Here is a 16801-nt window from a genome sequence, read left to right as displayed (position 1 = left end):
TAGTTTCTAATTAGTTGCAACATAAGCATCTTGCTCTCTTATAGAAGGGAAAAAAACCCCTTTTATACAACTATGAAGACTTTAAATGTTTGTCAGCGAGAATCTCTAAAAATGGAGTGTGAATACAAACTTCCAGGATATAAACAACAATTCACATTTCCTTCCTTTTTCTAAACCATTTATATCTTTGCAAAACTAGTCTTAAATATATATATATAAATCATGTAAACAGGGAAAAGAGCACTTTATTAAGTATTATTTGAGATATATTCTGCTTAACTGATTAAAAATCATCTTCCTTCTGATAATGCATTAAAATAAAATTGTGTTGCAATGATTAGGAAAGGGAATAAAAGGCTCCAGTTAAATCCCCAAAGTAGCTTAAATTAAGCAATTGAGTTTTTTGGAGGAAATCAACCTGATTTTTTGTATGAACTAGGAAATTATGACCATCAAAAGACAATTAAAAATTATCTTCTGGACTGTTTCCTTGAAAGAAGGAATGCTTCCATTTTACTGAGTTTTTTAGGAGTCTCTGTCTCCCTCAGTAAATGAAAAAAAAACCCCAAAATATTTCCCCATATTTACTTAGTATCTTCTGCTACTTTAAATGTAAATCTAGTAGATGCTATTTTTATAACACACTATATTTTATTTATATGACTAGTTGTTAACATCTATTTCCTTTTTTTTATGAGGCCATATGAGCAATCTTAAGGAGCTGATTCTCACACATTAGAGATGAGTTTGTGTTATATACATAATTTTTCTCATTCATGAAACTTACATTCAGTACTTTCAAATTTCTGTAGTTCATTCAAAGCAACTCTGCCACGTGAAGTACCAGAAAGGGAATAATTAATCCACAAGAGTAAATAAATCTACACATCTCATAGAAAAGCCCAGCTTTTCATCACGTAGCAGAAATATGTATTTGAAAGGAATAGTACCAAGGAAGTGTTTGTTTAAAATGAGAGCTATAATGCAGTTACAATAATTTTGTTTTTTTAAGATGCCCTATTTCAGGAGAAAGCCTTTTAAGTCTCAGAATACCTTTTTTATGTCAGTTGTACCAGAATCATGCTTTTATTCTGTGTTATTGCTCCTGCTGTGAGACCCAAATGCATTATCAGAAACCAAGTAAAATACTGCACTTAGGTGTTTCTCTAGGTCCCTTATTCTAATTTAAAAGGATGAAATGCCATGGGTAGGGGGGCAGACAGATAGATGTGACTACATGGAAAGAGAGCACCTCAAGTCTGCTCCCAGAAGATAGTACCAATAATGATCTTTTCTTAAATAAAACTGTCCTACTTCCTTTCTAGTGGAAAATTCCAACAATAACTAATGGAAAATTCCATGAAGATTAACCTTGTAAATGTTGCTGAAATGCCTTAGCACTTCAAAAAATGAATTTATTATGAGATTTGAGAAATTAACAGAGCTTCAAGCTTTGTCAGGTTCTCAGCTGAACGACATTTTAATCACTAATTGAAAATCAGCAAACTTGGAATGGAAAGTATCTATTTAAATATTAACATATTTTGTCATTTTAAATATAACAAGGCTGTTCTCAGAATTCGTGATATTGCAAAAGAAAATATTGCAGTAAATTCTCTTGCATTAATGTGTAAGAGAACAGTTTTAAGCCCGGTTAACTCACTGGCAATTTCATGAAGTCTCATGATGTTTTTTTCTCCACTGGCTAAAATGATTCAGTGCCTGCATATTTGAGGGTCTTTTCCTCTCCTCCATTTCCCTATTGTTTTTATGTGGCTGTCAAGTTCTATACTTCTACAAAACCCATCTACTCCAAGTTTTGGAGAAACCCAAAAGCATTTCTTCCATAACCATGACTGAGAGCAGAATCTGAAATCTCACTGAGATCAAGGGGAAATCAGGACTTCAGTTTGGGTACAGATTTTTAGTATTCTTTTCTCATGTGGGTCAGTGCAGCACTCAGGTGATGAAGGAGAATGTCAACTTTGTGACTTTTCATGACTTTTCGTGACAACCAGAAAGAGATGTTCTGCTCCCTTGGCCTGAGAGGTCTTTGCTTCACGATATTGTGCCATATGTAAAATCTGGAAAAGAAAGCAAAAGAATCATTGAATCACTTGAACTTTGTCCTCCCCTTTGGGTGTGTCTTTGAGTCAGAAAAGCATTTGCTTTCATAATTATGTGAAATAACTATATGCTATGGTAAATATATGCAAAACCAGAAGCACTAATTCCTCACTAAGTCAAGTCAAATGGAAACCAAAATCCCACCTAAAATTTCCTCATTTTCTAGAATCAAATCCAGCTAGAGAATCTGGGCTAAAAATACCTCTGTATCCAGTTACCTTGTTAGTTATTCTGCAGCCTTTCTTTCTCTGGGCAAGTAACAGGGAATAGAACTTCATCTGTCTGTCTCCTGTTACTTTGAGGGTTCTGGGTAGAATTAATTTTGTATGGCACAGAAATATTTTCTTTGTGCTTATGAACCATTGCAGAGATTGCAGAGATTTAAGATGGTTTCTATCACTGCTAAGACTTCAAGTAGGGTGAATATAAAGCATAACTGCAATAACATCTTTATTCCAAATGCTAAATGATTATGGTGTAGAAAGACCTAACAGCCAAAGCTGCCCATGTCTGAATGGAACTGTTGAAATTACAGTATAAATAGTTCCATGACTTTTAAGTGTTTATACCTACTCTTACATCTGCTTTATAGGAAAAATTTCACAGTCTGGCAGGTCTCTGGATCTATATAGAGTACTTAAAATTATAATTGAATCCAGAGAGCAGCACCTTAAAATTTGCTGGATTTAGATTTGATTTTAGAATGGTATGCTAGATTTTCAGGCAATAATAATCAATATATAGCTGCTTAATTATGTGGGACTTTCATGCATACTTTTAAAGGGTCAGTATTTACAGTACATTTAATAATATATGGCTTTCTTAGCTGTTTAAGGAAATACTTGGTCATTCCTGGTGAGAACTTGTCACTTGGTCACTAAAGCTCTTAATTTCAATCCGCTAATTTATATTAGAGATCTTTGAAATAAATATTTACATTTAATTGTTCTGCTTTTTATTTATTTATTTATTTATTTATTTATTTATTTATTTTAAACTAGAAACCTATGTAGTGAGTTTATTTAGTGATCCATAATCTATTGGCTTCAATTGCTGTATATATAAAATAAATGTCTGAGCTTTGGGTATATGTCAAATTCCCCAAATATTTAGATTCTGCCATAGGACAGGAAAGGAGGCTTTCCTTATGCTCCTTTAGCAAAGGAAGATGAAAACATTTCCTTTGTCTGAAAACTATCCCAGAGAAATTAAGGGCTGCTGTGAAAACAGCTACAAGGGAATGGGTGGCACCGCAGTGGTGGCAAATCTCCTTTCTCTTCATGTGTGCCATCCCCAGGGTCACAAACCTTCCTGCAAATCTTTAGCCAAGTCTGTAGCCCAGGAACGTGGCCCTGTTGGCAACACAGAGCGTTCGTAGAGCAAATTGGATTTCTCGTGTGCAGTCCTGTCTGGATGTTATTAAAGAGATGTTTTTTCTGAGAAGTCTGACGTACTTTGGAGGCGGATGCCATTACTGCTACACAAACCTGGGGCTTTATTACTGGTTATCTCAAGAACAAAAGAAAGTCCAGACACTTTACAGGCCTTTCAAGCTATGATGTAACTTATATTAATTACTTAGCTTTTTAGGCACTCCTGTAGTATGATGAAAGATGGGGTATGAGGTCAAACAGAAGTTTTTGATTTCAGGATAGAGAGAAACAATTCCTCACAGCTAGATTCCTGCCCCAAGTGTGATTTCATTTTGAAAAAAAAGTTTAAAAAAGGTTTTATTTTGCCTTATTAATTCTCCTCTTACAGAGAAAAATAGGTTGGTAGGTCCTGTTGCAGTGAATATTTTTTTTGGTCATACCTACAATAATGATTTCTACAAATTTGTCACTAGTATTTTACTTCAATCCTTTTACATGACACTCAGAGTAGTTAAGACCTCTTTTTCAGTCACTTGTCAATTTAATTTGCCATGAAGAAACTTAGCCTGCAGTGTTTAAGTTGAAAAATGGAGAGATGTTTTCTGTGAAGATAAGGGTAATTAAATATTATTTTCAGGGTACACATGGATTGCCAGAGGAAGGATTATTGCTTCTTGTCTGCAGTCACTTGTTGGCTAGAATCATGGAGGGGCTGAAGCTTCCTGAATATTTGAAGAATTTTGATGGAATTATAATTGATACCCAATGAAAAATACATATTCAAAGTGCCCTTACCATGCTAATATTTGTCATATAATCAAATTATATGCAAATTTGTATATTATATATACAAATATAATTCAGAAGTGAATCAGCCATGAATCACACAGAACACCTGAAAAACAAGGGACAGTCTAAATAGAGATTAATTCACAATTTGAAATGGATTATCTCTTTGGGAACTCATGAGTATCAGTAACACAAAAATCATTCCTTTTCCTTGTAAGTTAACTTCTATGTAGTATGTAGACAGAGAGATCCAAAATTTGAAATAAAATAGGTGTCCATAAAATGTGCCTAGATGGCTACAAGTAATCACTATTTGCCACTGGCACAGAGCTCCTTGTTGCTGAAATGTTCGGCTGATGGCCATTATTAACAAGAGAGATCAAAACATAATAAGTTAATACCATAATAAGAAGCTGATATATTATGGACTCTGTTTACTAAAAGAAACCCAAACAAGCAAACCTTTTCTGGATATTTTATGTGCTGTAAGGTCTTAGTTTTTAAAAACTAAGTTATCATGCCAGAAGCAAGGCAGTTAAAGTGGGCATGGTAATTGCACAAATATGCCTATTTTGTTCTTTGGACTATGTCTATTCTTGAGGTAATGTTTTTTTGTGAAGAATTGTGTCATCTGATTAAAGAAATGGTGAGATCATTTATTTCTTGAAGTTCTTTAACAGCATAATAAAAACTGTATTTTAGTTTGTGTGGTTTAAAGTGAGAAATGCTGCAGTTATCCTAAAAGCTAGGATTCAGTTTATAGACTGTTTTTAATTCTCTTTATAATGTGTGCATCTTCTTAAACTTTATAGACAGAAAAGAGATGTTGAAGTTTGTCAGAATTGTTCTATTTTAGATGAGTATCAACAGCTCAACAGCCTTTGTAAAATATCAAGAATGTATATTGTTAATTGTGAGTGACCCACCACCAAAAAAGTGACCATAGCTCCATATATAAAACCCATTTGGTTGCATTGGACAATAAAGGGATAATACACTATTCCAAACAATTATCTTGGGTTAATATAATTAAAAAAATAAGTATAGATAGTAAAAAAAAAAGTTATGGTTATGTTGGATTGAATGTCTTCTTAAACTTCCTGTTTAAAGCTTGCCTTTTAGAAAGAGTTGAAATAATGTGATTTTATATTAAACCTTACATTACAGCCAAGAGTCATGCTGAAAACTATATTGGTGAAAGAGATAAAACTAGTGTTATGTTCACTCATTTCTGGTTCCTCCACCAATAGCCTGAAATTAGGATATAATAGATCTCCAGACTTGCTTTAATAGGTATTTTCTGACCTGTAGACCATGAGTTACTAAGTGAAAATTTTTCACTGTGTGTTCAAATGGGGAAGGATGAAAAATTCACATGTATTTTGGAGTAAGTTATTAAAAACTGCACTTATGATGTCCTGTTACAACCCTATTGTTTTTTAATGTAAGATTAAGCTTGATTCAAAACCAGTATTGAGTAGTGGATAAGCACTCTGAAAGGATTAAAGATTTTTTTATGACTAAGAATGGCCTCAGTTTGATGTAGGAGTATGAGCAGAAGAGACAGTGCAATTGTGAGGCTTAAATAGGAAAATGCAGGTAATTGCATATTTTCCTAACCAATAGGTCAGATTCCTTGCTGGTTCTGGTGAGGTATGGCAATTCCAACAGCCTGTAAGCAATTGGCAAGTACCCTGGAAAACTATGGACCACACAAAAAAATAACTGTTTTCAGACATTTTCCTCTGAGTTCTGAACTATATTTCTACCTAGTTTGTATGATCCATTCTTAGTTCATTCCTGTATCATTTTTCCCTTAATGAAATCTTCATACACTCCTATTTTCTGTAACTCTCACTGTATTAAAATAAGCCATAGTGTGTTGTTTCATTACACAGGGAAACTTTAACTTCTGTTAGATATTTACATTAAGTTGAGAAGGTTGGTAAATTGCATGTTTAAATATCAAATCTCAGGAGATGTTTGGAAAGGGAATGTTACAAAGAGAGGAAGTTAAATGTTTGGTATAGTATTCTCTTGCTGGCATCCCATTACATACAGCAAATGGTATTTCTTGCTCATTTTACTCTGAGAGGCCAAATTCTGCTGGTTTGGAAGTACAACAGACGTTGTTTATATGAAATTATTATTCATATATACCATTTTCCCAGAGTACCTCTGTTATCCTTCGTGGTGTCTGGCTGTGGAACAGTCCCTCAATGCATGCACATATATCAAGGCAGTACGAAGGATTCATTCCATGCAGGGGCTCATATATGTCTAGTTTAGTATTCATTTCAGTGAAATGCTTACATATGTGAGTTACTACATCCCTGCTAACCAAAGCAATGGATTCAGGCAAACATTAAAGTGCTTTACTGAATTAAGAACTAAACAAGTTATCCAAACAATCCCATCTTTAGAACTCTGTTGTGGGTCTGCAGATTCTTTCAGAGTGGTTGAATCTTTAACTTTGTTAGTGGTTATGCATTTTTTAGGATTCCCATTTAAAGAGCACTGTTTGTTTATCTCCCTGTATTTATACCTACTTTTTCTAAACTGGCCTAACAGCATTAACTGCATTCTGAGACTTCTGCAAAACATGGCAGCCTCTGTAGACTTAACTTTTGTGTTGTCTTCCCATGTGCAGACATCTGCTACAAAACTGATAAAAACCTATCCTTTTCTAGGAGGTTCTAAATTCCATCATCCCATAATCCTCTCTACTACCATCACTATAATTGTCTCTGTGCAGAACTGACAGAATGGGATTTGCACATCTGAATAAATATGTTCTTTTTCTGTGGGATATCATTTGTGCACTGACTTCTGTTAAGATTTCAGTTCAGTCACAGAGGTTTCCCCTTACAGATCCTTGAAAGCTTTTTGCTGGATCTTAACATTGAAGCTGAGTTTAGTGCACTGTTGTAAGACAGAAGTCTTTATTCTGCCATCTTATGTCATTAGACATATCTTGAACAAACATGAAGGATTTTGAATCATCTGGGACTTGTTATTGAAGAAGGCTTTAAAATCCATTTTAGTAGTAAAATGTATATGCCAATGACTGCTGTTTGGCATGTTATTATGAAAATAGAAACAGCTATAAATATTTATAAAACATTTTGAAATATGTGTTATGTGGAGGTTCATAAAATAGAACACCTACAGAGTCTGGACTATTCAAGACAGAAGCTACTCAAGGTTTTTTTTTTTCTGGAAAATTGCTTCTTTCTCAGATTGTACAGTCTAGTTCCTTAGCCTTCGTACTTCAATAGGATCTGGAAATATTAATCAATTTATGGTAACATTTTTAGGTTCAATCACCTATTTTAAAAATAAGAAGCAAAAAGTTATCCTTGTGGGAGGAAAAATACCACACACACCCTTAGAAATATGACTATTTGTTGTCATGATACCTAAAATAATATTTGGAAGTTTGCATGAATGGAGACAAGAGACGAATCTCCTAGGCAAGCTGGGTAATCCTCTTGGCAAGAATAAAATATGATGGTGTTGTAAAATAAAGTAATTTTTTCTAAGAGTTTTCAGTTAAGTGGTTCAGTATTTCAGTCTCTGATGAAGGAGAATTCTTTAGAGTTTTAATAATGTCTAAGACAGTATTAGATATTGTCTGTTTTTGTACTTTTTAACTGATTTAATAATACAAGATAGTAGTAGAACCACAAAGAAATTTTCCTAAGAATAAAAAGCAAAAGATAGAACAATATTGGCCTTTCAATGAATCATATTTCAGTCTAAATCTTTAACTATTGAAAAAAAAATAAATTCCCAGACATTTTGTGTATTCTATTAACTTTATCTCCAAGAGTGAAATTAATTGAGTATACATATACTGAGTTTGCTCATCTTGTGAAAAAGAAATGGCTGAATTTTTCATAGAATGAGGGTTTTGTCCAAATACTGAAACATCTGTGGTAGGGATGGGTGCAAACTGTAAACATTTGCTTTGGCTAAGTTTGCCTCACGTTAGGGGATGAGTTTTCATAAAATATTCATGCTATCAAGTTTTGTAGGCACAAGCATTCATGGAAGATGACTTTCAACCTGCAGTAGTGACTGTGGTTAGACTATCCTTCTGTCCATCCATTTCTTGTCACTTGCAGTTGGAAAGCAGTCCCCCATCAGTCCCCAGTTTGTGGGAGCACAACCTTTTTGCAGTTGTACTGCTGGCAATTTTGAGTGGGAAGCACAGAATGTGTCTAGGGAAGATAGCTAGTGTGAGGTTATCATCGTTTTCTAGTGCAGAATTTGAGTACTGATCTTACGGCTTATGTTGTACTGGAAAGGTATAAACATCTCACCTTTCAGAAATTATTCTGGACTTTCACTGAGACCGAGTTCTTTTCACCTCATTGTCCCAGTGCCTCTGTTGCTGTGCTGTGGGGTCAGCACCGCTCGCGTTTGTTCAGTGTTGGGGGCACAGCAGCAGGGTCACACCTGGTGAATCGCGAGGATATCAACGTGTCTCCTCCCGGCTTGGGTGGGCTCTGCTCATCAGAGGCTTTCAGAGTGCTTTAAGCACAGAGTTTCTGTCCCTGCTGGGCCCATGTTTGGGACACCCAGTACCTGAGCTGGGTGTGCCTTGCTTTAGCAGCAGATCTGTGCTCTTGGCTCTGCAGGCAGCACACACTGCCCGAGAATGGGTCGATACGTCAATACTGGGTGTTCAGCTCTCCTGGAGGAGTTTCTTTAGAAAATAGCTCTAAGTGGAGATCAATAGTAGTTTTCTGTTTGTCTCTCACACAGGGGGCAATATTTGCCAAGACATAAGATCCTGTTGCTGCCTTGCAAAAGAAGTTTTCCTTTTCCATGCTGGAGGTAGTTTCAAGCACTGTCTTGTGTGTTTTTCAGTATAATCCTGTCAAAATAGGAGTTATGTTCTATTCTGGGGCTATGTCCCTGACTTATCACTGATTCCATGATGAGTAGTACCCACAGTATTTATATAGCCAATGGAACTGTTTAGAATTTTTTTGGAAAGGGTGACAAAACTCAATCCATAATAGAAACTTACCTTACAAATTATTTTAACAAAAAATTATATCAACATAATTCTAATAACTCTGACAGTAATTTTTAAAGGGTATTTTGATACATTTAAGCAACCAAACCCAAATTTTTAGAAAATATTCAAATGTGTACACAAACAGCATGAGAAAACTATGAGTAGAGTTTTTAGCACCATATCTGATAATAATGAATTTTTGGCTAAAAATTTTACTGGCTAAGTACACTTTGACATGTGACACCCCATTTTGAAACAAATTGTTTTATTTTGGCTGACCTAAATTCTCCTTAAAAGGCCGTGTGTTGAAACTAGAGATGAGCCAGACGTCTGAGGATGCCTTTGTGGTACGTCATGTTTGTGCCATTTCAGACAGAAAAATGCACTTGGCTCTGAATTTGTGTGCAGCAAACAATAATGAATAAGCCATTGGACCATCAAGAAAATTGGTGGGTGCTTCCCTATGATTTTAACAATGTTATATACAATAATCCGTTGTATGCAAAGGTGAGTATCAAAATGAAGTCTTTGTGCTCTACTTGCATTAGCAATAGGAAATAATAAATAAAATTTTTAAAATCATAGTTTGGTTCGCAGTGAAATCCTCACATACCTTCCCCAAATTAGTAGACATGGCTAGACTGAGGTCAGGCCATTTTTGGGTACATAGCAGCAAGGATGTATGGAATATCTTTTAATCCTCCTGCCCCTTCACAGCCCTCACAAAAGTAGCTCAAAATGGTCTCTTCTCCCAGCAAGCAGATGACAGTCATTAATCACTGGCAACCAGTCAGAACACACTTCTCAGCTGACAAATACTGAACCTTTAAGGGCATTAGCAAATTCCTTTCCTGAATCTCTCCATCAGGCTCCTGAATCCATCAAGGGAGCTCTGGTAAGGATTGTGCCACTCTGCACCAGAGCAACTTTCAGATGTACTCATCCAGAGACTCACTTCCACAACTACTAAAAATTCTTTTTAAGGATAACTGGCTAGCAGGGATGGACAGGATCTGTGCACAATGTAAACCATAGGGACTCTCAGGAAAAGGTGTGGAATTCATCGCAAAAGTGTTCATGGTGTGTAAATAACCACAGCCGCTTTTGCTGAGGAGGGGGAAAATAGTTGAACTTGAGCTTAGCTCTAAGGGTTGTAATGTTGCCATATTCCATGCATTTTCAAAACTTCATAATTCATTAGAAAACTGTCCATCAGTTAGTGAGAAATAAATGAGTAAATACCTGGCTTAGTTATGGTTTAGTGTGCTGCTTTTTAAATGTTGGAACATTTAGTAGCCATAAGGGAGTATTAATGTAAAGGAAGCCACACAGGTATGTGTACAAATACCTGTAATGAACTTTATGTTCATTTATGTACATATGAGTACTAATAAACTTTATTTTTCTACTACTGTACAGGCCTAGCCTTTCCAAGGGATAGTGGCTCAGCAAAAGAGGTGTATTTTCCTCCTTTCTCCAAAGTGATTTATTAATGGGTTGTTGAGTGGCAAAAGAGCCTGGTGTTCACTCCCACATCAATATTGAATCAAGTGTTAACAGCACTACAGCATCTACACAATCCAGAGATGGTCACAGGAGCTGCTCACACAAGTGTAGTTGCTCTCTCAGTGAGGCAGGATTAGATGTGATACAGGACATTAGAAAGATGGGCAAGATTATCATGCCATCATAAGCAGATATCTTTCTATTTTTCTCCATTAATTTTGCTGATTTAATAGTAGAAAGTTCTACATGGGTTTAATTGTCTATGTAGGACTGCTCAGATTGTGATATATTTCCCACTAGAGAAGTAGAGAAGTTTCCTCTGTGACATAGCTTCTTGATAAAAGTTTTCTGAAACAGCATTCAGAAAAGAGACTTTTGAAAATTAGTCTACACTGTGTATGTATGTCTCTAAGTTTTGGAAGGGGTGCATGGAAAATTAAGGTTTCAGAATGAACTTCTGTACAACAGTGTAATTTTATAGCTGGATGTTTTTATTAATTCTCTAATGTGTTGACTGAATGTAAACATAACGTGGAACATTCTTTCTGAACATGCAGAGGAGTTTTTACCATGGGTGCAAATTTAGACCTAGTTTTATGTTGTGCCATGTTTTTGTTATTTTGGTTTATTTTGGTTTTTGCTATTGTTACATTTTGGCTTTTTTTTTTTTGTTTGTTTTGGTTGTTGTGTGCTTCATTGGTTTAACTATCTGATGAATCTGTAACTGATAGAAACACAGAATCCTAAGGGCTGGACTGTGAAAGCCTCTCCAGCTCCTCATGCCCACGTTAGAAGCCCTTTGTCAATGGAATATTAAATTATTCCTGTATTGCTGAAGTGCTCTTTACATGCTCTCAGTGTGGATTAAGTAGCTGATGTATTCTGTTCAAATAATGCCTGTACTTCATGGCAAACACAAACAAGCAGTTCTAGTGTTTCTTTGACACTTGTTTGTTGTCATAAACACTTGTGATATTTTAGGAGCTTAATTTAATAATTTAATTAAATTTAAGTTTAATTTAATAATTAAAAGTAGGCAAGATTCTATGATACAAATAAAAATGTAAGAGAATCTGGACTGCCTCAAAAAAATGTAGGCCTTAAAAAAAATCTAGAACACTCTAACGTTGATCAGGGAATCATCTTCATTCAAGATATCTTAAGCTTCCTTATCCTATGATTTATAAGTCTGGATCATAATTTCAACATTAAACAGAATCTGAGAGATGCTAATATTTTATCATACTTATCAATTCCACTGCATTTCACCTGTCAGCACCGAACAAATTTCAGGAAAAAATAGTAGAGATTCTTTTATGTAAACATGTCATTGGCAAATCTCTTACATTTTTTTCCTTTACCTGCCACAGTCAGTGCTGCTTGTATGACAGAAGCTGTTAATAAATTAGGCCCCAGCCTCTTGATGGCAGTGTATTTCCTTCTTGAGTTCATAGGCTTTACAGAACATTTATGTCTCATTACAGCCAGTACAGCAGTTTATGCCCTAATAAATCAAGGGAGCTTTGCCGAGATGATCTTGACAGTAATGAATCTTTCTGTTGGCATTTCCACTTCACAGACACAAATAATGAAGCAAAACTGCCCCATCTGGCCACTCAGTAAGAGTCAAATCGCAGTGGGAAGCTGTTTTCTCAAGCATGACAAAGGTCATTGTGTGCAGCAGCAGTGAGCGATTGCAGGTTGTGCCGTGAGTGACAGTGTAGAATGAAGCCATTTGTGAGCTTTTATCATTATAATTACATTTATTAGCCGCGCTGCCAAGATTCAACCCGCCCTTCTACCAAGTCTGTGTGCTCTTGCATCAAAAGCTGCCTTAACTGATTCCTGCAGCTTATTTGGAGAGCTGGTGGTTGGTTATTGCACAGGAATTGATTTCATCAGCTCAATCAGCCAGTGAAGTGGTGTGACTGAAGTCATCTCTCAGAGTAATATTTCTTAAAAAAATTCTGTAAATGTGCTGCCTTGAAAGAGCAAAAACTGGCAAAATATGCTGTATGCTAGTTGTAAATGAGCAGATATACCAGGATCACTCTGCTTTAGGAACATATGGAGGAAATGCAGGAAATGTCATCTCAGATTGGCTGGTGGCTCCACTGAGTCTCCCATGCAGCCTTTGGCAGAATGTGAGCAGGTGATCTTCCCACCTGTTCTAAAATCCTCAGTTCTTGGGTCTGACATTATTGTTATACTATTCATTTGTTAATAAAGTCCTTGCAGCACAGAACTGGGATATACACCATGAATCCTTGAAGGTTTTTTTCCCAGGGCCCATCGCAGAGCATCTTCCCCATTTTGGTTTTCCACAGCTCAACATTAAACAGTATCCCCCAACATCTCTATTTTACAGCATATTTCTCTCATTTTGATATTTTCCTGCTCGATAAGACAGTTGGGTCTGATTTCTTCCTTTGGTAAGATAAAGTAATTTCTCCTGGCTTAGTTTGTAGTTCTTACACTGCATCAAACAACAGAATTGAAAATAGAGTCTTCTGTCAGATGGGAGTTTGGGGCTGCTTTTATTTGTTAACTTTTTGTTTTTATTTTTTCCCCTTTCTATTTCGTGCTCCCTTCCTTTCCAGCAGTGTGTTGTTCCTGCACACGTAGTGCTTGGCTCTGGCTTGCTGCCATTCCAAACAGAGCCACTGAGGAGATGCCACCCAGTCCCTGCATGGCTCAGTGCTCTTCGTGTTCTGGGTTTGCACACAGAATAATTCAAGTGTCTTTAGTTGCATACAGTCATTGTTCTGCCTTGAATATTTTTGAGTTCTGAATTGGTGTTGTTTCTGTAGGCATGAGTCAGCAAGTAATTTGATTTCAATTTGCATATGGCAACTCTCCCTTCACCTACAGTACAAAATGTAGGCCTTAAAAAAATCTAGAGCACTCTAAAGTTGATCAGGGAATCGTCTCCCTTCAAGATAACTTGAGTCTTAAGCTTCCTTATCCTATGATTTATAAATCTGGATCATAATCTCAACATTAAATGGAATCTGAGAGATGCTAATATTTTATCATACTTATCAATTCCTATAAAGTACAGGTGTACTTACAGGCTGCATATTTAGGGTGTTTCATCCTTCTCAGGAATGCAGGTATCCATTCTGTATTAGCAACATGACACAACAAGGATTTTTATTCAGAAAGTTTAAAGGTTATTTTTTCCAGTTGATATTTTACAAGGGTTATGTTGCACTGTGAGAATGCAATTGCCTGAGTACAAACCTGTCGAGAATACAGCCACAGTCACAGACCTGTGGGAAGTACCAAGTGTTCTTAATGAACACAGGTCAGTAGGGGCTCACTTCTCTTTTAAGGAATATTAATAATTAAGTCGAAGGAAAAAGTATATTTTCAATGAGATTGAGGTGCCAGGTAGATGATGTCTCTCAACAATAATATCTAAGTATGAGGAGGTTAGGTTTATATTTACAGTTCAGACAGGAGATGCCAAATTCCCATACAGAAGAAACCAAAAATTTAAAATATTTTCTTTTTCAGTTGAGAGTAAAGGTAGGTGTGAATGAATGTACAACAGCAAGTGGTGTAATACTCCTCTTAGATGTGGTAAAACTCCTCATGCAGATGATGAAACCAGTAATCTCCTTTGTAAAAGAGGAGCTGGCGTTCCAAGAAAATACTGGAGGTGGCACACTTGTTGTTACAGACTGGCTGTAAGCTGTGCTGCACTGCACCAGTATTGGTGTGGGAGATCTCACTCCTTTCCACCTTTGGATGCAAACTTTGCTTTACCTTCCTCACCTCTGTCCTGAGCTCAGTGATTGATTGCCCTCTCATCCTGTTCTACCCCTGAACTCCCCAATGCCTGGGATTCTTCTCTTCCTGCTGCTTCCTGTTGGAATCTTGTTTCTACCTGGCAGAATTGCACACTGATATTTCTCCCTGTCTCTTCTCATACTGTGTCTTTTTGGGAAGTCTTTTCTGATTCAGGCCATTATTCTTTTTACTTTTCTTTTTGGTAAAAATCTGTTAGTTTGTTGTTTGTTTTTCTTCTTCCCAAAGACCTCCAACAATCACACCTTTATTCAGATTTCTCCAAATTTATTCCAAAGTAAAGCATTTTTGCAGGACAGAGGAAAATCGAGTGCTGAAGTTCCTTTTTAGTAGCAGCATACAATTTTTCTCAATTGATATGAGCATTGAAAAGGTTCTTGCTCTTTAAGAACAAGAATCAAATGTACAAATCCTAGGCTCTTTGTATACTTTTCCTGTTCTATCCTTTCTGTTTTCCATTTTCTTTACATACATGAAGACTGACAAGTTAAAAGATTATACCTTTCAGCTGCAGTCTTGACAGATATTTATCTGTGGCTTTTATTTTGTCTGTCTTGTGGTGGGACTCACTACCAAAATCTCAATACCTTGCCAGCATCTGTGAAATGGAGGGAAGGAAAAATACTTCTGCAGTTTTGTGGCATAACAACAGTTTTGACTGCTGATATCCAAGCTACCTTTTGTAGTACCGCATCATTTCAGTCTGCTTTTTCTTACATTTAGGTGTTTTTATCTGCTGAGTGCTAAAACTGGCATGTGGGAAATGTATGGAACTGGTGCTGCTTGTTTCATCAGCTGTGATGAAGTTTCTCTGTAAATTTTTGAAGTTTCTCTGTAAATTCAGCTATTCTTTTTTTGAGTTCTTTCAGTATAGTCACCTTTATTCCTCACATGAGATACAGGAGATATATCCCTAGAAACACCCAGGTACATTCAAGAACTGTGAGTGTGCAAGTATGGTGATCTCAGATGTTGGGCTAATGAGACACTCAAACCTGAATTTTTCTGATTGGTACCATGCCTCAAACCATGCTGAACATTACTAGTAAATGCTACACAAATTTAACATACTAACTGGAGTGCATACTGGTTGCACAAGCCAAATTGTTTTTCAGTTCAAAGATAATATTTCCATTTAAATTAGCAGGATTTGTACAATGTGACCTTTGGAAAGAGGTTTATACCATACTAATCTCTGTTATCAAATGTTAGTCTTAATATTCTAGTTGTTTAAAACATGCATTGGTTTGAGTGGGTTTTTATTAGCAGTATTTATTCCAAGTTAGAAAGTGAATGTCTAACAAAACTCTCACTGTAAGAATGTTTGGAAACGTATGCAAAGGTTTTCACAACAGCACTGTGTTTTTGTATATCCTATTTAAAGTGCCTGCTGGCAGGAAGACCATTCCATTCAGATCAGGAAGTCAGTATTCCTTCCCTTATAACACACATTCTGAACATGGTTTGAGGTTATTAGGTTAATCACACTGAATCTTGGAGAAATTTCAGTGTTCAGAACTCTTTTAAATAGATATCTGTGTTATTCTTTACATTATGGTGTACTTAGGACATATAAAAAACCACAGTAGCTTCAATCAATTTTACTTTCCAGCTGGCAAGGAAATTTGTATTAGGAAAAACAGTAATTGCAATTAAGCTAAGATCAAATTATGACTAATTTGAAATATTGGCAACCTAAAAATATTTCTCCCTTTCCCTGTTTAAATTGCACTATAACTAAATTATTTGCTCTGCTTACAGTTCAATAATTTGTATTTGCTTGCAAAAAAGCTAAATTTGTTTGCTTCTAGTTCTTCTATGATAGAAAAAATATGACATTTCCTCACTATCTCCTAATAGATGCTCCCTGTATGTAATTTAGGGCTAAAAATACAGAAATCCTGTGTTATACAAAATCCTTGAGATATGTGTAGATTTGGCAAACTTGAAATGCAGAAATGATCCATTAAATTTGTAAATTGAGTTTGGGCTGTGAAATACTTCTAAATATAATATATATATATATATATATAATATTATTTACTGCATTAAAAAAAAATCTTTTATATATTTTTCAAGTCAAAGAGACTTTTAAAAATCCTTATATCCCAAGAGAAATTTTTGAAAACTGCTAGAAACCTCTCCAAATTCACAGAACATAAAT

General features: G+C 35.8%; 1 protein-coding gene across 2 annotated transcripts in view; it reads left to right on the top strand.

Moving 5' to 3' along the window:
- Positions 1 to 16801, top strand: part of CACNA2D3 (calcium voltage-gated channel auxiliary subunit alpha2delta 3) — a 413270-nt gene that overhangs the window by 225013 nt on the left and 171456 nt on the right. The window lies entirely within an intron of this gene.

Source organism: Cyanistes caeruleus, chromosome 11 (genome assembly GCF_971803275.1).
Source record: "Cyanistes caeruleus chromosome 11, bCyaCae1.hap1.1, whole genome shotgun sequence".
In the NCBI taxonomy this organism is placed as follows: domain Eukaryota; kingdom Metazoa; phylum Chordata; class Aves; order Passeriformes; family Paridae; genus Cyanistes; species Cyanistes caeruleus.
Note: the sequence above shows the minus strand (reverse complement) of the source record. Positions and strands in the feature narration are given on the sequence as shown.